This window comes from Felis catus, chromosome B1 (assembly GCF_018350175.1).
Source record: "Felis catus isolate Fca126 chromosome B1, F.catus_Fca126_mat1.0, whole genome shotgun sequence".
In the NCBI taxonomy this organism is placed as follows: domain Eukaryota; kingdom Metazoa; phylum Chordata; class Mammalia; order Carnivora; family Felidae; genus Felis; species Felis catus.
In genome coordinates, this window is record NC_058371.1 from 18,633,577 (window position 1) to 18,654,465 (window position 20,889).

At 36.2% G+C, this 20,889-nt stretch overlaps 1 long non-coding RNA gene across 4 annotated transcripts in view; it reads right to left on the reverse strand.

Moving 5' to 3' along the window:
* LOC123384777 overlaps nt 1-20,847 on the reverse strand; it is a 489,335-nt gene extending 468,488 nt beyond the window's left edge. For all 4 annotated transcript variants that reach the window (XR_006596304.1, XR_006596307.1, XR_006596310.1 and 1 more), the window contains exon 1: nt 20,685-20,847. This is a non-coding gene — a long non-coding RNA (uncharacterized LOC123384777). The remainder of the gene's footprint in view (nt 1-20,684) is intronic.
* Between the last annotated feature and the right edge of the window lie 42 nt (nt 20,848-20,889).

A 20,889-nucleotide genomic window follows, 5' to 3' on the forward strand; every position in this document is an offset into this window, starting at 1 on the left:
AAGAGTGAAGCATAATGTAAACTATGAACTTTGGGTGATTATGATGTGTCAACCTGGATACACCAGTTGTAATAAATGTACCACTCTGGTGGGAGACGTTGATAATAGGGGAGGCTATGCATAAATTGGGTAGGAGGTGTGTGGGAAATCTCTTACTTTCCCCTCAATTTTGCTGTGAACCTAAAACTGTTGTAAAAAACAAAATATTAATTTTTTAAAAAGCTAAAGAATAAAAAATTTAACCCTTATTTATATATATATATCATATATATCAAAAATTATTATATATATCATATATATAGCTGAGAAGAATATATTTTTGAATGCAAGGATTCTTTTGAGTTCCTGATTTTGAGATTCATTCAGGGTAAGTTGATTTCTGGGTCTTAAAGATATTCTTTCCTTTATCTTTCAAATCTCATTTATGCACTGAATTACTTGTCCTCTAAAGTTCATGTCTAGATAATAACAGATGCTTACTGTTAACTCCCACAGTTGTCTTTATTTCACTTAAATATGTAGGTTAGGTTTATTTTTGGTATATTCACTTTAAAATATTTATTACTCCAGTGCTTTATTTTAATTTTAAATGCACTGTGATATAAAGAAAATCTTTGGTAATTTTTTTTGTTAAATAATGCCATTGAAAAGTAAAATAATCCTTTTTAATATAAATTATCTTTTCCAAATAGTCTTTTTTTTCTGATTGTCCACTTGTTTTGTTTTCATTTATTGAACTTTTAAGAATTAAAGGAAGTGATGGAACTGAGATTTTCATATCATGCATTTATATTTTCAAGTAACATATGTACCTTAGGTCAAGCTCATTTGTATATGCTAGTACTAAATGAAGAAAAGATTTGCTTTGTCATAGAAATAAACAAAATGTCATACACACTGATTTGATTTGTGTTTTCTGCGCTAGTTTCAGTACTGTTTCACTACAAGTATGCATATTACCTACACTTTGTCTGACAACGCTTTGCTCCATGATAAAGCCAAGGGCAAAGCCAAGTACCTGTTTTATGAGGTAAAGAAAGACAGGTTCAAGTTTGTACCATGGGAGTGTTTACTGATCAGAAGAAAGGAAGTTTTAAGAAAAATATTCAATGTGTTGAAAAAACGAAATAGTCCACTACTACTTTTCATCTCTAACTAGTTTAGAAATTACAGATAGGTCTCCATATACTTATGAAATGTGATCTTCTGTTTACTTTAAAACTTACATATGCAGGGGCGCCTGGGTGGCGCAGTCGGTTAAGCGTCCGACTTCGGCCAGGTCACGATCTCGCGGTCCGTGAGTTCGAGCCCCGCATCAGGCTCTGGGCTGATGGCTCAGAGCCTGGAGCCTGTTTCCGATTCTGTGTCTCCCTCTCTCTCTGCCCCTCCCCCGTTCATGCTCTGTCTCTCTCTGTCCCAAAAATAAATAAAAAAAAAAAAAAAAAAAAAAACGTTGAAAAATAAAACTTACATATGCAGAAAAATGCACCATCATTTGCTAAACTTTGATATAAGTATAATATCATTACTTTTGATGATAAAAAAGAGCAAATGATGTAAACATATGCTCTTCCCTTAGGCTTGTACTTCTTGCAATTAATAAAACTTTACTGATGTTTCAAAATGAATTTTTAGTATTTTCTTTTCCATTACCAATAAGCCCCAAAATGAATTTCAGGTATTTTAAACCTATTTAAATTAAACATTTTTGTTATGGACTGAATCTTTGTATCCTCCCCATCACCTAGAAATTCACATGTTGAAGCCCTAACCTCCAGTGTGGCAATTTAGAGACGGGGGTGGGGGTGGGGGGGGCTTCTAAGGAAGTAATTAAGAGTAAATGAAGTCATAAGGGTTGGAGCCTTAACCTGATGGGATTAGTATCTTCACAGAAGAGACAATAGAGCTCTCTCTTTCACACATCATCAAATAAAGGCCATGAGAGGACATACCAAGAAGACAACTGTCTGCAAGACAGATAGCTCTCACCAGAAATCAAACTTGCCAGCACTTTGATTCTTGGATTTCCAGTCTCCAAACTGTGAGAAATAAATTTCTGTTGTGTCAGCCATCCTGTATATGGTCTTTTGTTATGGCAACCCACGTAGACTAATATAGTTTGAAATCTCTATTTGTTTATTCTCTGTAAATTCATACATACATAGTTCTTACAGGAAACAAAGTATACACAAATGTACAAAATTATCTGAGTATTATTTTATTCCTAAAGGATTTGAAAATTTCTATTAGTATAAGATAGTTTGGGGTGGGTAAAATACTTGCAACTTCCCGACGGAAGAGTTCACCCAAGGATAAAAAGGGACCATATATTATTTTTTACCTTCTATTCTATGTAAGTGAATCTTATAAAAGAATAGTGGTCTCTTATGAAAAACATTCAAAATTGAGGAAAACTGAAGGATAAGTATTCAAAGAGACTGAGGAGGAACAAAATTAGTAAATCATGAACCTTTAGATTATTCACTGGACATATGGATTAGGGAAGGACAAAAATGAAAAATTCATTAGAGTGAACATTTGTAAAAAAGAGATAGCAGTGTGCCATTTCAGTTTTTCCCTTTGCTTAATGAGACAATGCTACCTTAGGTTAGCATTCTTTTCATTTTCTTTTGTTGTTATTTATTAGATTTTCAATAGCCCTATTGTCAAAAGATCAATAAATCTATTGTTTAAAGTTAAAAACACAGTTCTCATAAAAATATAAATTAGACATGTTTCAAATATCTAACTAAATCATGAGGGAATCAGTAAGATCACTAAGCTAGTTTCAAATGCATTTGGAAAACTTGGTATTTCAGGCATTTAGAAAAAAAATATGTATTAGAATAATATTGGTAGTTTAGTGTGGTTTTTTTTTTTGGATCTGTTTAATGTCTTACAGAACAATAAACCATAATCTTTGGGTTTTTTTTCTTTTTTTCTTTAATTTCTTTTAATGTTTATTTATTTTTGAGAGACAGAGCACAAGTGGGGGATAGGCAGAGAAAGAGAGACACACAGAATCAGGAGCAGGTTCCAGGCTCTGAGCTGTCAGCACAGAGCCCGATGTAGGGCTTGAACTCAGGGACCTGAGATCATGACCTGAGCCAAAGTTGGACTGATCCACCCAGGCACCCCAGGTTATTTTTGTTACTAGACAGAAATTATTTGCATCTTTATCAGAAACCAAACTATGAATTAACATTAAACTTTGAACCCTTAATAACAAGTAGCAAAGGTAAAAAATGGTATATCCTGCTGGAAAATTAGCATCATGGCATGATACTAATTTTATGGATGCACATATTGGCCAACTGAACTTCAGAAAGGTTGTGTCAATTTATACTTCTGCCAGGAATGAGGGAGATGTTCTCTTAAAAACATTTTTTAATATTATACATTTTTTTCTTTGAAAGCTTTATTTTATCAACCAAGGAAGAGAAAATTCAAAGTTATGAAGCATTCCAAAGCCATATTTCAAAGCCAAGATTATAATTCATTTACTGGTGTTCTATTCCATGACCGGGATGCTAAACAGATTGCTAGCCTTAGGATTCCTTCATTCATGAGTATTCTTCCTACTCCTGCCTTTCCCAAAGCCCAAGAATAATTTGGCTGCTAATTACCCATCTCCACACCTTTCCAAGGTTGGTCCTCTCCTGGTAATATTTTGCTCTTTAATTAAATTTTAACGTAGCTCATAACCCATTAAACTTCAACTCATACTATAGGTATTTTTTAGCTCCTACCTGGTTTAATACATTTGAAGCTTTTAAGTCTATAATCTTAAAGAAAAGGGGAAAGAAAATATCATAATATGTAGGAGATTTTAGAGAGGTAGGAGTGGGTTGGGAGGAGTGTAGGATTGAGGATCAAAAAGCATTCCCCAAATCCTTTAAATCACATCGTATAAACCAAAATATTATCCTTCTCACATTTGTGTGTACAAGCTGAAACTCTTACTTCCTACTCAAGAAATTCAGGACAATAAAGTACTACAAATATAACTACTCTAATTTATGAATAATATAACTTACAATTTTCGTATTTTATTGTTAGCAGCAAAGTTACTTTCTCACAGCGGTGGATCAAGGCAAATCCTTGTGCTGCTACACTAAATTTGAGATCTGTTGATAAAATTATCAGCTCTTAAACTGGCTTTGCTACTTGTTCCTACACTATCTTTAGAATTTTCACTAATCACCATGTCCCAACTCCATTCCTTAGGTGTATTTTAGGAGAGCATCATTTCAACATCTGTAATACTCCATGTGTGGTGAAAAATACACAGCCGCACTGACCCTAGAGCCTAGCAGCCTACATGTAAAATGAGGGTCATTAGTATTTATAGCCATTTTATCAGCTCTTCCTACTCAGCCTGCTTAACCTACTTGCCAGGACTTAAGTCTGTGCAGATTCTTCCCCAAGTGTTTTTTGAAAGTTCCCAATCAAGGAGCAAGATGGTTAAAAAAAAAAAAATCTGACACAACTGAATACTGAAACTTCTAAAGAGATGATATGACATATTATTTATTGATAACACTCTGTGTTCCATTATACAATAGTTTGAACAGTGTATATGATGTTCCATCATAACATATGAAGAGTACTTAATATAGAGAAAAGTGTATATGCCTAATTTTTTATAACTGAACAGAAAATCCTAATGGAGTATTTCCTTTGTATTCAAGGAATACAAAGAACAACTCACAAATCTATGGTCTCTGGGGACTCTCAGTCTACTTCCCTGCCTCTTGTGGGCACTGTAAAACCCTTGTGATACCAAAATGGTCTTAGCTCCCTTACATCTTCCACGTTGGAACCACACGGTTTTGTTTTTTGGTTTTGTTTTGTTTTTAAAGAAATGGGAAGATATATCCCTTCTCCAGGGGTCTTTGATCTATTCCATTTTTTACCTCTCCAAACCTCAAAACATCTACCTGCATCTTAAGAGGAAGGAGGAAAACACTCAGGCAAACACTGTGGGTAGGGGTAGCACCAACTCATTCATGTCATAAGATATACACAAACAAGTTTGAAACCCTTTAACTCATTACTAGGACTCTCTACCTCCATGGCTTTTAATAAATTTGAATCCTAACTCCACTATTCAGTATCTGCAAGTCTTTAACAGAGTTATTTAACTACCCTATGCCCCAGTTTCATTATCTGAAAAATGAGGATGATAATAGTATTTACAAGGTTTTTAGAATGAGTAAATGAATCAATATTTGTAAAACACTTAGCACGGTACCTAGCGCCCAGTAGGGACTCTGTAAGAGTTTGGTAAGTACTCTGTAAAAAATTCATTCCATTGGAAAGTTTTAAATCTTGCTTTTGAGGGAAAAGCTATGGAAAAATAAAATCATATTTTAAGCTTCAAGTGAGACCACCCCAATTACCATCATCTTTTTAAAAACTTTTTTAACATTTATTCATTTCTGAGAGACAGATCACGAGCGGGAGAGGGGCAGAGAGACAGGGAGACACAGAATCTAAAGCAGACTCCAGGCTCTGAGTGGTCAGCACAGAGCCTGATGTGGGGCTCGAACCCATGACCCATGAGATCATGACCTGAGCTGAAGTCGGACACTCAACCAACTGAGCCACCCAGGCGCCCCTCTTTTTTTAAAGTAAAATTAAAAATGAAAATATTTTATAAATCTTCTACATATATACATTAGTTTTTAAACAGAAAAAAACAATTATTTTTGTGTTACTCCAAAGGTAAAATTGGTAGTAAATTAGAAATAAATGCAAAAATTAATAAAGCATATTGCCAGCTGTGGTTTAGGGAAATGGGAGCCTTATGATAAAAAGCTTGGAAATACATGCTGAAATTTAAAATGCATGTAGGCTTTGCTCCATAAGCCTCTGAGGTACTTTTCTCTAAATAAGTGGTTTCTCAAATGTACTCTTCTGTCCAATACAACCTGAAAACTCTTGGGTGGTAATAAAAAAATGTAGACTACTAGGTTTTATCTAGGATTTATTAAATTAAAATATCTAGAGTCATCTGCAACTTACGACAATCTGCAATTTCAATAAATTCCCCACTTGAAAACTTAGTGCACCTTCTAGTTTAGAACTGCTATCCCAAAGACATGATCACACAAGTGTGAAAAGTTGGTCACTGGAGCATGTATTGTCTATAACAGTGGAAAACTGGTACCTGGCCAACAAAACTACACTGATCTTGACACAACCTAGAAAATAATCTCAAGAAATTGTTTACTGTGAATCTAACCCTCAAGAAACAATTAGAAAATGCAGATTTGGGAATATCCTACAAAGCAGTGAACTGAGAAACTTAACAGAAGACCATGGGGAGGGGAAGGAAAAAAAAAAAGTTTAGAGAGGGAGGGAGCCAAAACATAAGAGACTCTTAAAAACAGAACAAACTGAGGGTTGATGGCAGGTGGCAGGGGGGGAGGGTGGGTGATGGGTATTGAGGAGGGCACCTGTTGGGATGAGTACTGGGTGTTGTATGGAAACCAATTTGACAATAAATTTCATAATAAATAAATAAATAAATAAATAAATAAATAAATAAATAAATAAAACTGGCAATGTCATAAAAGAATGATAGCAATGTAAATTAATCTTGTCCATAAAAATACAAACTGTGTCTGGTAGAATGCAAATGATTACTACTATATGGATATGATCAATTATTTTTGAGGGGGAGGGGCAAAGGAGGAGAGAGAGAATCCCAAGCAGGCTCCACACTCAGCCCAGAGCACTAGGCAGGACTCCATCCCACAACCCTAGGATCATGACCTGAGCTGAAATCAAGGGTCAGAGGCCCATCCCTCTGAACCACCCAGGTGCCCCAATACTGACCAATCCTAATAGATTTTGCATTTATTTGTAAATCCATTACAACATTCCCTAATTGACATATATATGTAGTTTTTCGAATTCTTTTTAAACTGGTTATATCTTGATTCCTTCATAAACTAAGAGATTTAAAAAAAATCTTCACTCATGTTTTTATATTTGTATGAGAGCCACAATTAAATCCTCTTAAATTTTATGTTTGAGGGAACCTGGGTGGCTCAGTCAGTTAAGCATCTGACTCTGGCTTTCAGCTAAGGTCATGATCTCATGGTTTGTGAGACTGAGTCCTTCATTAGGCTCCACACTAACAGTGAAGAGCCTGCTTGGGATTCTCCCCCACTCCCTCTACCCCTCCCCTGCTCGTGCGCTCTTCCTCTCTCTCTTTCTCTCAAATTAAATAAACTTTTAAAATTAATTAATTAATTTTATCTTTGACCCTTAAATGTCTTCTTATGAGCATGACAGGTTTTGTTTTGTTTTTTTAATTTATATCCAAGTTAGCATATAGCACAACAATGTTTTCAGGAGTGGATTCCTTAATGCCCCTTATCCATTTAGCGCATCCCCCCTCCCACAACCCCTCCAGTAACCCTCTGTTTGTTCCCTACATTTAACAGTCTCTTATGTTTTGTCCCCCTCCCTGTTTTTGTATTATTTTTGCTTACCTTCCCTTATGTTCATCTGTTTTGCATCTTAAAGTCTTCACATGAGTGAAGTCATACGATCTTTGTCTTTCTCTAATTTCACTTAGCACAATACCCTTCAATTCCACCCTCGTAGCTGCAAATGACAAGATTTCATTTTTTGATTGCCGAGTAATACTCCACTGTATATATCTTCTGTATACTACATCTTCTTTATCCATTCATCTGTCAATAGACTTTTGGGATTTTTCCATACTGTGGCAATTGTTGATAGTGCTGCTATAAACATTGGGGTGCATGTGCCCCTTCAAAACAGCATACCTGTATCCCTTGGATAAATACCTAGTAGTGCAATTGCTGGGTCGTAGGGTAGTTCTATTTTTAATTTTTTTGAGGAACCTCCACACTGTTTTCCAGAGTGGCTGCACCAGTTTGTATTCCCACCAGCAATGCAAAAGAGATCTTCTTTCTCTGCATCCTTGCCAACATCTGTTGTTGCCTGAGTTGCAAATGTTAGCCATTCTGACAGGTGTGACGTGGTATCTCATTATGGTTTTGATTTGTATTTCCCTGATGATGAGTGATGTGGAGCATTTTTTCATGTGTCAGTTGGCTGTCTATTCATGTCTCTTGGAGAAGTATCTATTCATGTCTCTTGCTGATTTCTTCACTGGATTATTTGTTTATAACGTGTTGAGTTTGAGAAGTTCTTTATAGATTTTGGATACTAACCCTTTATCTTACATGTCGTTTGCAAATATCTTCTCCCATTCTGTCGGTTGCCTTTTAGTTTTGCTGACTGTTTCCTTTGCTGTGCAGAAGCTTTTTATTTTGATGAGGTGCCAATAGTTCATTTTTGCTTTTGTTTCCCTTGCCTCCAGAGACGTGTTGAATAAGAAGTTGCTGTGGCCAAGGGAGCATGACAGTTTTATAAAAATATTAACAGTATTTTAAAAAAGAGAGTATTGTATAAAATTTAAAATATTCAAAATATGCTTATTATTGTTTCTTTTTCTAAAAGTTTGGTCTGGGGCACTGGGGTGGCTCAGCTGGTTGAGCATCCAACTTCAACTCAGGTCATGATCTCCCGGTTTGTGGGTTTGAACCCTGCACTGGGCTCTGTACTGACAGCTCAGAGCCTAGAGACTGCTTCAGATTCTGTGTCTCCCCTTCTTTCTGCCCTCCCCCACTTGCACTCTCTCTGTGTCTGTCTCTCTCAAAAATAAACAGTAAAAATTTTTTTCATAAAAAAATAAGCTTGCTCTGTAAAATATGTACATATTTACACACACACATATACTAAGATATAAAATAAGGTCATAAAATAACCTTATATATGGGATATAAAAGATAGAAGTATAAAATAAAATCATACAACCAGGAGCTCTAAATTACCTACCTGGGGCTACTATAACAAAGCCCACAGCCAGAGGCCCTCAAGCAGAAACAAATATTGATGAGCAGATTAAAGAAAAGACCAGACACCACTGAAGGCAAAATTTGCCTTAATAATTGTATAGTCCTTACTGTCTAACACAATGACAGCCTGTTTCAAGGAGTTTGTTATTTATTTAGTTATTGCTGCGTAATACATTGCACCCAAATAATCATTCATTATCTCATAGTTTCTATGGGACAGGAGTTTAGTCACAACACAGTGGTGGGGGCTTGTCCTAGCTACACAACATCTGGGTCATCAACTGGAAGACTCAAGGCTAGAAAGCTAAAATCACCTGAATGCCTCACTGAGCCCAGAGGCTGTGCTTCTGAGTTGGCTTGTCCCACAAAGCTAGCAATTTGGTTCCTTGCCACATGGAGACCTCCTACAGGGTTGACTGACTGTCCTCATAACAAGGCGGCTGGCTTCTCCCAGACTAACACAACAGGAAAAAGCCAAGTAGAAGCTCTCCTATACTTGGAAGTCACACAGCATCAATTCCACTATTCTTTGAAACCAGCTGCAAGTTCTTGTAGTAGTTCAAATAGGAGATTTTTAGGTAAAAATCAATGACTTAGTGATTAATTAAAAATTGAAAAAATTTTTAATTCTCAGTTTTGCTGCTAAAGACTGGGCTGGTAGTATAATCATCATTCTTGAGGTCTGCCAAAGAAAAAATTTTAAACTAGTTAAAATTAAACTAGTTTAAAATTCTTCAATACAAATCAATCAGCTTAACTAAGCCAGGTGTAGACTGGTGAGGAAAAACTTGACTTCTTTTGTTTACTGTGGCTAGAAAGAAGCAATTATTTTTATTTAGGCAATTAGAAAAAAAAAAGAACATTTTAGTACTTAAAAACAAAGCCCAAGTAACAATATTTGAAAAATATCAAATGAGTAATCATCTGGGCAATCAAATTCCAAGGTAAAAACAAAAGAAATTACAAAACCTTCCTGGCAAAAGCCACAGAAAGTGTTAAAACAGTCTCAAAAAATGTGCTATTTCTTTGCATGGATTCGGTGCATGGAAATGGATAGGATATATTTGTAAAGATAAAAAAATGACTCTTTTCTCAAGTGCCTTTGATTTGGAATAGAAGCCAGAAGGACAATCCAAATGAAAGAACAAATCTACCTAGAAAGATGAGACAAAACAACAGAAGATTGTATACATTCAAGCCTCCTGCTTACTCTCCTTAAGAAGGACAGGAGAAGTGCTTTGACTTGAAAAATATGCTAAGAGGTGAGCCATTGTGTCATAAGCCTGAAACTTGCTCCCTTTCAAGCCCTGCTGGGTAATAAGCAAATATACGGATGGTAAAAACAGAAACAGTGAGGAGGTTAATAAAGTGCTGGAAATTCATCTGTGATAAAAGATAATGAAAAAACCTATGAGCGGGTAGGTGTGACATTGCTAAAGTAGTAAAAGTGAGTGCTGTAAAAAATAGGCAGTTTTTGAAGTATTCTTTTAAAAAAGGGTTCCTAGGATACTATGAAGTTAGGTTTCTTCATGCCTCCCCTATGTTTCATTCCTGTAAAGGATCAACAATATTCATTTTTTACTTAAAAGATTATCTGTTGATAAAATAAAGTGAAATAAGTAACTGTTTCTGAAATGAGTCCTATTTTTTAATGCTTCTTCTTATAGATAGGTTTTAGCACAATTTCTTATTTTTGTTTATAAAACTATACAATAATTTATTCATGCAGTGAGAAAAGGAAATTATCTTTCCCATTATTTTTATGCAAATGCAGCACATTATATATTCTCTACTCTACACCTTGCTTTTTGTGGACATACCATAATTTTGTAACAGACCCCTACCCAAATGGACATTTGGGTTTTAGACATTATTTCTTCTAATAACCACAAAATATCTACTTGTGACTTCTTACATTATTTTATTCAGAGATCACAAGGAAAAGAGACTCAAGCACTCAAAATTATTTATTTAAAATACACACTTTTGTTAAGTAAAGCTATCTTTTCAACTCAAAAGTTTATCATCCATTCAAAATAAACTTATCACTTAAATCCAGTGAAGTACAATTAACTTTTTCATACTAAGTTCAAGACAGAATCAAATAAAAATACCTTTCTATATACAGAAATTTAAAAGGGTTTTCAAAATTACTGTTGAAAGTCTATTAGTTAGACTCTAATTGAAATTATGTGTTTTAACTGAATTTCTTTTTTTCTTTTCCTTCTTCTTAAATCCTTATTTTTTATGTGGCTACTCACTGTAGTAAAAACAGGTCAAACATTTATCAGTTACATTTGATTATATACTAAGAATAATTTCTCTAGGTTTCACAAAATTAGTAAGTTTTTACTCAAAAAAACTTTGTCTTTCTTCAGAATTTCAAATGAGATCTTCTAAAACAAAAATTATGTGTTACTCAATTCCTAAGCTCAGCTACATGGTTGAAAGATTGACAGTTTGTTATATTCAAAGAAGGTCAAGTTAATACCACCAAAATATTTCCACAAAGAAAAATATTTTATTTTTTTAAGTTTGTTTATTTTGAGAGAAAAAGAAACAGCGTGAGTCGGGGAGGGGCAGAGAGAGAGAGGGAGAGAGAATCCCAAGCAGGCTCAGTGCTGCCAGCACGGAGTCCGATGCAGGGCTCGAACTCACAAACCGTGAGATCGTGACCTGAGACAAAACCAAGAGTCAGACACTTAACCAACTGAGTCATCCAGGTGCCCTCCACACACACAAAAAACGTTTTTAATTGCTATATATTAAAATATATTGGCAGCAGGTGTGAAAATGGATGTATAAATATATAACAACATAAATGTGCAACTTATAGACTTTAAATATTAACCTTTAATTTCTTTATATGAGTACTTAAAATGTTAAATATATACTTATAAAAATAATTTTAGTTCTCTGTACATTAAAGATTTCAGTGATTTTTTTTCCATATAAATGTGATTAACATAAAACACTGATATTAAAAAAGAATATTCCCCCTCACTCCCCACTAGCTTAAATAAAATATAAACTTTATTTCTCTTTCCTATTACCTCAGTGTGAGCCCAGACGACTGCAGCAGACTGAGCCCAATGTGACTGCTCTTCCATTCTTTAACGCTGCTATGCCCTCCGTTACCATCTACCTGACTAAGGGTGGGTTGCCACAATGCTTCTGTTGTAGCCAGTGAACAGGAAAAAATGAACTCAAAAATTCAGTCCCACAAGTGACATGAATTAGTCTGCACTCATTCCACTGATAAGCACTTAGTTACAAGGCCATAACAGCAAGATATTGCCCTATCAATGGAAAAAAAAGAAAAAAAGAAAGTGGATTTCAACTAGCAATCTATCTGTATGCATAGATGATATGTGGAAAAATAGAGAATCAGCACAGGCCACCTGTTTCCTTCCACATGAAACTCTAGAGATGTCAAAGAAATAAGGACAGAGGAGGACCTTTTTGTTCCTGACTTTAATCTTGCATTTCAGTAAAACATTTGCTCTAGATCATGCTTTTGTTTTTTCCTTTCTTTTTTCTTTCTTTCTTTCCATTCTGTTTTACTGTGCTGAAATTAAAACATACAGAAAAACAGAACAGTCTCCCTGTACCTATTATCTAGTTTCATTAATGATCAACATTCGGTTCTTTTACTTCACTTATTACGCCAAAAACCTTTTTTTGAGTATTTTAAAACAATGGCAGACATGCCATATCATCTGTAAATATTTTAATACGCATCTCTAAAAGATAAGGGAAATTTTAAAAAACAATCATGATACCATCATCACATCCAACAAAATAACATTGATTCGTTCCAGATGCTCTTTCCTATAATTTTATTTACCAGTAAAGTTTTTTTTCTTTGTAGTGTTCTCATATATTCTTTTTATTAGAGACAAATTAGTAATTTTCCTGGAAATATAAACCTTTGAAGTAGGCAAGTGGGGAGAAGGAGCTATGAACACTTCACCAGGAAGCACTCTTTTCTGCTGTAGCCCATAGTGTTTTGAACTATTAGTGTTCCTGGTTTCTGCAATACAATTTAGCTCTTAATTGTCAATTGTCTTTTAATATTTCACATGTGTAGATTTGTTCTCCAACTATGCAGTGAACTCACTAAAGATAAATTCTTATACTGCCTTATTTTACACAATGCTAGACTCAAGATCTCAACCAATGTTACTCTCTTTCCAAAAATTCTTTGAAATCTCTCACCTTCTTTATTCATAATTATGTTTTCAGTAGCATTTCAGCATTTCATAAAATTAAACAATGAAACCAAGTCTCCATTTATAACGGCAAGATTTCTGTTAAGTTTAATGTTTTTCAGTCGGAGTCAAAATTCACGTAACAGCAATATCAAATCCCTACATCAAAATGTCAACTACCGACTGCAAGATACTGGAGTAGAGAATTACTGATTCTTAAATTTGTTTTATTATTATTTTTTTTTTATTTTAAGTAGGCTCCACACCCAACTTGGGGCTTGAACTCATGATTCTGAGATCCAGAGTCACATCTTTTATCAACTGAGCCAGCCAGGTACCTTTTATTGATAGATGTTGGTTACATTTCTCACACTCTTGTTCAAGTAAAAAGCAAGGGCAATAAGAAAATGTGGAAAGATCTTGTCCCTTAAAAAAAAAAAACTCTCAAATAAATATGATAGAGGTCTCTTGTAAGCATCTTCTATTCAGAAACCACTGTTCATGTATGTATCTAATTAGCATAATTAGTAGAATGCATGCTTTGCATTTTTAAATACAAAGTCCAAGGATAATTCTGCATAATTGACCAAAATAAAGCCACATCATTAAGGATGATTGTGGCAAGACTGAAGTGAAGAGAAGCAGTTTATAAATATTATTAATAATTGCAGATAGTAAAGAATTATTTTAGTTACAGCTAATAAATAAAAACACAATTCCAGGTATGCCAGTGCATCAATCAAACTGGGATATGGTGAACACATGTTCTTATACCAGCCTTTTAAGGATTATTAGAATGAACTTTTCTTACTGCCACTACCTCTAGAATGGGCTCTTGATACTCTCAGCTCAGCTTCATGCCCCTTTCCCTGATTTCCACATTTGACATCCCCATCCAGTGGTGCTGTTAAGTGGGAGGCAAAGATAGTATTAACTTGAATCAGGAAATAGCTCAAAAATGATAGAGTCTATGCTGAATTTTAGATGGGGATACGTCACTGGAAATGAATACCTACATTTAGAATGTATTAGTTAGAGAACATTAGTCATGGAATAAGGAATATAGGCTTATTTTATGAGCTTTAGATAGGCATCTTCTTTCTCCCTTGTTTAATTCCCATTCCTCTCTCGTAGGAATTTCTCCTACGACTTCATTTGTATTGAATTGTTTGCTCCCTGCCTACCTCTTCCCTACTCCAGTATTTTCATGCCATGGTTTATACTGGAAATATCCGTGAATGACCTGTGCATTTAGTGATAGGTGTATATACATCCTTTGCAAGAAAATCTGGGAAGAAACAAGAGTTTTAGTTCTCTTCAGTAAGTGTTTAATGGGTGACCATGAACAACTCACCTAATTTCTATGACCCTTAGATTTTTCTTCTGTGAAATAAAGGGATTTGACTAAATTGATCCCTAAGATCTATTTCCAGTCTAAAACCCTATAAGACCTTAGAAGCTCTTAGTTCTTTTGGGGTCACATTTCTACAAGATTCTTTTAATTTGCTCATGGCTCAATAATCATGAGAGAATAGAGTCTTCCTTCTCACAATCATCGTAACAACTTGATAAACTATGGAGATACAGCACCATGTAGCTAGCAACTGCTCAGTAACAGAACTGAAGCTTTATACGTTAGATTTTCTGCAGGGTTTTAAAAACTTTTGTATAAAGATCACATGAACAGTAATTTGGAAAATCTTCTAATTCATAACTTGCCTTATTAACTTAAAAGCTAATGAAAGTTACAAAACCCTGTGATTATAAAATACAGGAAGCCTGGATATACATTAATTAATCTTCTGTTCAAAGACCACCATCATTAGGGTGATATTTTTGGATAGGTTCTGTCTCGCAAATATAAAACTACATTATAAAAGTTTACTTAATTGCTAAAGGACCATGCTAACACCATCAAATTGACTATTCTGCTAATATTTAATTCTCATGGTAGAAAGTTCCCAAACTTTGGAACTTTTTATTTTTTGTTTTTTTAAACCCTGGCTATATTATTTAGCATGAGTCAAACTTTGAGGTAGTGTCAATTTTGAAATTCTGCCAGGCATGAAAAGGATTTCAACTCACTGGCTTAATTTACATGGCCACGAACTTTATAGCTTATCAGGCTCAATCTTGTCATTTTTGGCTGAGAGAGGCAGATTTTCACCTACATACGAGGTTTTAGCTGTAATATTTGTTATTTTCAAACAGAGCCAACTGTTAATTAACTTTTTAAAAGTAAGTAATACATGTGTGCACACGATACAAAATATGAAATACAAAAATGATTTACCAGGGAAAGTCTCCCTCTCATACCAATTTCCCAGCCACCCAGTCTCCTGCCAGCTCACATAGTTTTGGCAGATTGAGAGGAGCTTACAATTCTTTATTATTTTGTCATCTCGTGGAAAAGTCATTATAAACGGAAAATGAGGCAGCATTTTCATCTACGATCTGTTCTCCTTATGTTTCCATGACTCTTATTTATTTAAGATAGTTTATGTATCACCGTATAAGTAAAGCCCTAGGTGCTATACATCCTTTCAATAATCACTTTCTTTCATGTCTTCAGAAAATAAACTGTTTCAGAACTGCAACGTGGATATATTCTTTTTTTGTTAGCTGAGATAGTTTAAACTTCAGTAAACTTTTGTTTTATAATAGTTGTGGATTTACAAAAAAATTTGGAGAGATGGTACAGAGAGGTCTCACATACCCTGCCCTCAATTTCTATTGCTAACATCTTACACTATATGATACATTTCTCATAACGAAACACCAATATCCACACTATTAACTGTATACAGTTCATTCTATTTCATTAGTGCTATGAACTGAATTTTGTATCCTCTGTCCCCTACCCAAATTCATATGTGAAAACACAAATCTTTACTTTGATGATATTTGGAAGTAGGGGACTCTGGGAGCTGATCAGGTCGTGAGGGTAGTGCCCTCATAAATGGCACTGGTGCCCTTATAAGAAGAGACACAAGAGAGATGATCTCTCTCTCCATCATGTGAAAACACAGCAAGAAGCTGGCTGTGGGTAAACCCGACAAAGGACTTTCACCAAGAACCAAACCATACTGGCACTCCGATCTCAGATTCCCATCCTCCAGAACGGTGAGAAATAAATGTTGTTTAAGCCACCCAGTCTATGGTGAGTTGTTAAAGTCCGAAATGACTAAGAAAACAGTTTTTCCCTAACGTCCTTTTTCTATTCAGAATCCTATCAGGATCCCACATTACATTTAGTTGTCAAGTCTCAGCCTCCTCTGGTCTGGGACAATTTCCCAGACTTCCCCTGTTTCTGATGACTTTGACGGTTTTGAGGAGTACAGGCCTGGCATTTTACAGACAGTCTCTCAATCCTGGTTTGGTCTTTTTTTCATGATTAGACTGGAGTTACGGGTTTTGAGGAGGAAGATCAAGATGAAGTGCCATTCTGATCATATCAGAATACATGCTATCAACATGACATTGCTGACAATGTCCACCATAAGCTCCTGGCTGAGAAATGTTTGCCAGGTTCCTTCCCTACAAAATTACTCCTTATTTTATTTCTTTTCCATACTCTAGTACTTGAAAAACAAGTCACCAAGCATGGGCCTACTCAAAGGAGAGAGGAGTTAAACCTTGCTCATTTGGGGGGGGGGGGGGAGGTATTTATGTAAATTATATGTAATTCCTCTCTATAGACTATTTGTCTCTTTTCCACTAATAACAGACTTTACTTTATGTGTATTATAGGGTTCTTTGTATTAATGTATGAGAGAATACCAGCTACAACTAACTAAACATTGTTGCCTGAGATATTTCTGTTACACCTTTAAGTGAAGAAAATAAATGCTAACAGTTCAGTTATTCAACCAACATATATCGAACATCTTTAAACAAGCTTCTCTGTTAGGCACCTGATAAATACAACATGGCACAATGAATTCTTGCAATGGAACTTATGGTCTAATAGAAAATTACAATATGGTGTCATTAGTTACTGCTGAATATATGTACATGCAGAAGCCACTAAGGACTTCTATTCAGAAGGAACTCAGGATCATCAAACATCTTAGATGGAAGGGGATTCCAGGTAATTTAAATTATATCTGCGTAGATCTTTACACATTGCAAAATTACCAACTGCTTGTGTGTGTGTGTTTTAAAAATAGTGGTGGATGGATAGAAAATAGGTACCTCCAACTACTATAGCTCTGTGGCTTGGTGGCATGATGTTAAAAAAAAAAAAAAAGAAAAAGAACATGGGTTTTGGAGACCAACATACATTTTTTTGACACCAATGTCACCCCCAGGAATTGCTGTCTAATTTTAGATTAATAACTTTAATTCCCTGAGCTTTCTTATTTTCTCAAGGTTGTTGTATTCAAGCTAAGTCAGCAAAAATGGCTACATATTTTCCCCATTCTTCATGCATACCTCTTTGCCAATGTGATTTTGCATCTTCTGTTATCAAAAGGTAAAGACCATTTTTCTACCCTTGAATCTGCGCTTGGCTTCTTATAACTTGTCTTTTGCTAATGGGAAATTAGCAAACATAATGCACACACTTTAAAAGAGCTTGTGGGAGTAGGGGTTCACTTCCTTACTGTTGCTGGAGTCTTGCTGGTATGAATTCAGGTATTCTTGCTAAAGGATGAGACCAGTGCAGGAGACCTGAGGTACCCTTACCTATAGACAGCCACTCCCAGAAAAGTGAGTGAGGCCACCTGGGTAAATCAGCCCCAAGCTAGTCCACTGACTGACCACAGAATGAGCAACTGACCACAAATACATGAGTGAGCCCTTCCAAGAGCAAGAGAAAACTTGTCCTTATCAGCAGAGCCCAAAGTGATGATCCAAATTGTTTCCAAATGGTTTATTACACAGCAAGAGATAACTGATAAGCGTCACATATACCACCCGGAATGGTGACAGGAATCTAGTTAAGTATTCCAAGTTTCAGAGATAATGCTATATTTTTGTTTTTCTTTATTAGTGAGGTTAGACTACAGTTTAAAATGAGAACAGTAATCCCAAGCAGTCCCTAACCTGTTCCCAAAAGCCTCTACCCTAGCCATCTAGCTTCCTACAAAATTCTGATGGTGATTTTCTGTCCAGTAATTATCCCATATTATCTATTTTCCTATTATTGAACAATTGTGTATGTGCATGATCTGGGTGAAGAGTGCCTTCATACTACAAAGCCCCTTTTCAGGAGAAAAACTGACCTGGTTGTTCTTCCCCAGAGATGAGATATGTTTTTGCTGATCCCAATCTAGAAAACAAGTGATTCTGACTTTGAAAGTGTCATATGTGATCACTGTAATTAGAACAAGAGAATGCTGTGTTTTTTCTCTAAACAGTCAAGTTAACTTGTCCTGCAAAGCACAGATCTTTCCAATGAAAGGAAGGAGTGCAAGTTGGTGATTCCTAGCCCTAAGAATAACATGGATCCAGAAGGTAAATATGAGTCAGCATCACTGGGCCCCCACTGGGGATACAGCAATAACAACTACAAGCGGCCCAACACCAACTCCTCTGGAGTTAATTTGAGGGTACAGGGTACTAGTCCCATTGAAAATGGTAGTTGAGGCATGGCATGGCATGATAATAAATCTATGAACAGAATGGATGGGAAACAATACATCAAATGAGAGTTCAAAGGCTCCACAATAAGTGTCTCATGCTTATTCCAGTATGACTGCCATTGCTTAAAACGTTGAGCTCTTCATGGGAAATATTATGAGGAAGCTGTCTTACCATGATACAGGCAGGCATCATACTGGGAAGTACACTCGAGATGCAATGAGATGGGGTGCCTGTGGCTCAGTCAGTTAAGCGACCAGCTTCAGCTCAGGTCATGATCTCGAATTTCCCGAGTTTGAGCCCCAGGTCGGACTCTGTGCTGAAATTCAGAGCCTGGAGCCTGCTTCAGATTCTGTCTCCCTCTCTCGCTTTCTCTCTCTCTCTCTCTCTCTCTCTCTCTCTCTCTCTCTCTGTCCCTCCCCCACTCATGCTGTCTCTGTCTCTCAAAAATAAATAAACATTAACATTTTTTTAAAAAAATAAAAGATTCAATGAGAAAGTCATTCTTGTACAGATCGGTGGCAGAGAAAAGAGGTGAATTTTTTCACTCTCCTCCACCTCCAAGGGGAAAAAAAAGGAAGGAAATAATGATTATCCCATTAATAACTACCATAGATTACAGTCCTCCTGTCGACTACACTATTCATCGTTACAGTTATTCAAAGTATGTTCCATATAATGGCAATAGATGCTACTTGAACAAACCCAATTTGTTTGCTTTGAGAGGTTCAACCTCTCAGAATAATTGCTTATGCACCTTCTCCCCCACCTCTTTTCTGCTACAAATACAAAATCACCCAACAACTACTCACAAATAAACATTACTGAGTTATTAGTTCATCAGTAAGATCAAATGGATCAATAGGGTGATAGGATTTAAAACTCCACTTTGATTCAGAAATCCAGTTATTCAATTATTACCATCCTATTGTGTGTCTACCCTTTGGGTGAGTTGTTTAGCTAAAACAGAATTTACTTGAACTAAAAGGAAGAGAGGGTTTTTCCCACCACATCATTTAAAATTGGTTAAAATTCATTATGTATCTCTAGAGATTAGGAAAAGCAATAAATTGGATATATGATCAGCTCTGGAAGCTAATGAGCTAGAGAGTGGGTGGGAATCCAATAGGTATAGATTAAGAATAGTTATGATTGTCAACCCTGTCCTGGGTGGTGACTATATCAATAGATTATATGCTAAAGACTGGTTGTTCTTTTTTCTAAACTTGCCTGACTCTATTTTCATTAAAATATACAACAAAAACACTTGTTAGAAAGGTATGGTTTTCAAGATGAGCCTAAATTTGAGAAAGAACCCTTAAAAATAATGTTTGAAATATTAGATGTAGAATTTTATACTCACTACACAGGGGGGAAAAAACATTAATTTTTCAAGCACACATGAAGTATTAAAATTTGTGCGTGTAGTTAAGGACACAAGAAAGCCTCAATACATTCTGAAGATCAACATCATATACACTGCATCTGCTGATACAGCAATCAATTCAAAATCACGAACAGGTAGGTAATTGATTTAAGATATTACCTAGAAAATTAACAACATGCTATTAGAAAGCTCCGGAGGGGTTCCAGTTCAAGATGGCGACACAAAAGGCCAATGAGCCCACATCTTCCCACCAACACACCTTATCCGTTCTCAGAAAAAAACCCTAGAACTGGTAGACCGACTCCTAAGCCAACAAGAGATACAACAACAACAAGAGAAGGTCCACATCTGAGCAGGTAGGAGAGGCTGGGGCACAATCAAGTCATAAACCCCCCTATCCCCGCCGCGACGACTGGGAGGGAACGGAGCGAAGGCTTCAAAAACCACGACCATCACCCCAACTTTTAAGACCTGCACCTGCATGCCCACCCCCCAAAACATCTAGGTTTGAAAAGCAAGCAGACTTTGTCCACGAGAGGAGAGCCAGGAGGCTATAATCTGAGCAAACAGCCCTTAAAGAGCTCGCGCGCTTGGACTCACCGGCCTCAGTGCCCAGCGCGGAAGCGGCTCATTGAGGAGCGAGGGGCGTGCAGGCTCCGGGTGAGAGACGCTCATTTGCTTTTTCCTTGTCTCGGAGCTTCGGCCTGAGCGACAGCCATATGATTTCGCACACATTTGGAAGTCGCTGGGGCTGTCCCCAGGGAGGGAGGTCCTGGCGGGTCGCCGTCTTCGGCCTCCCGTCCTG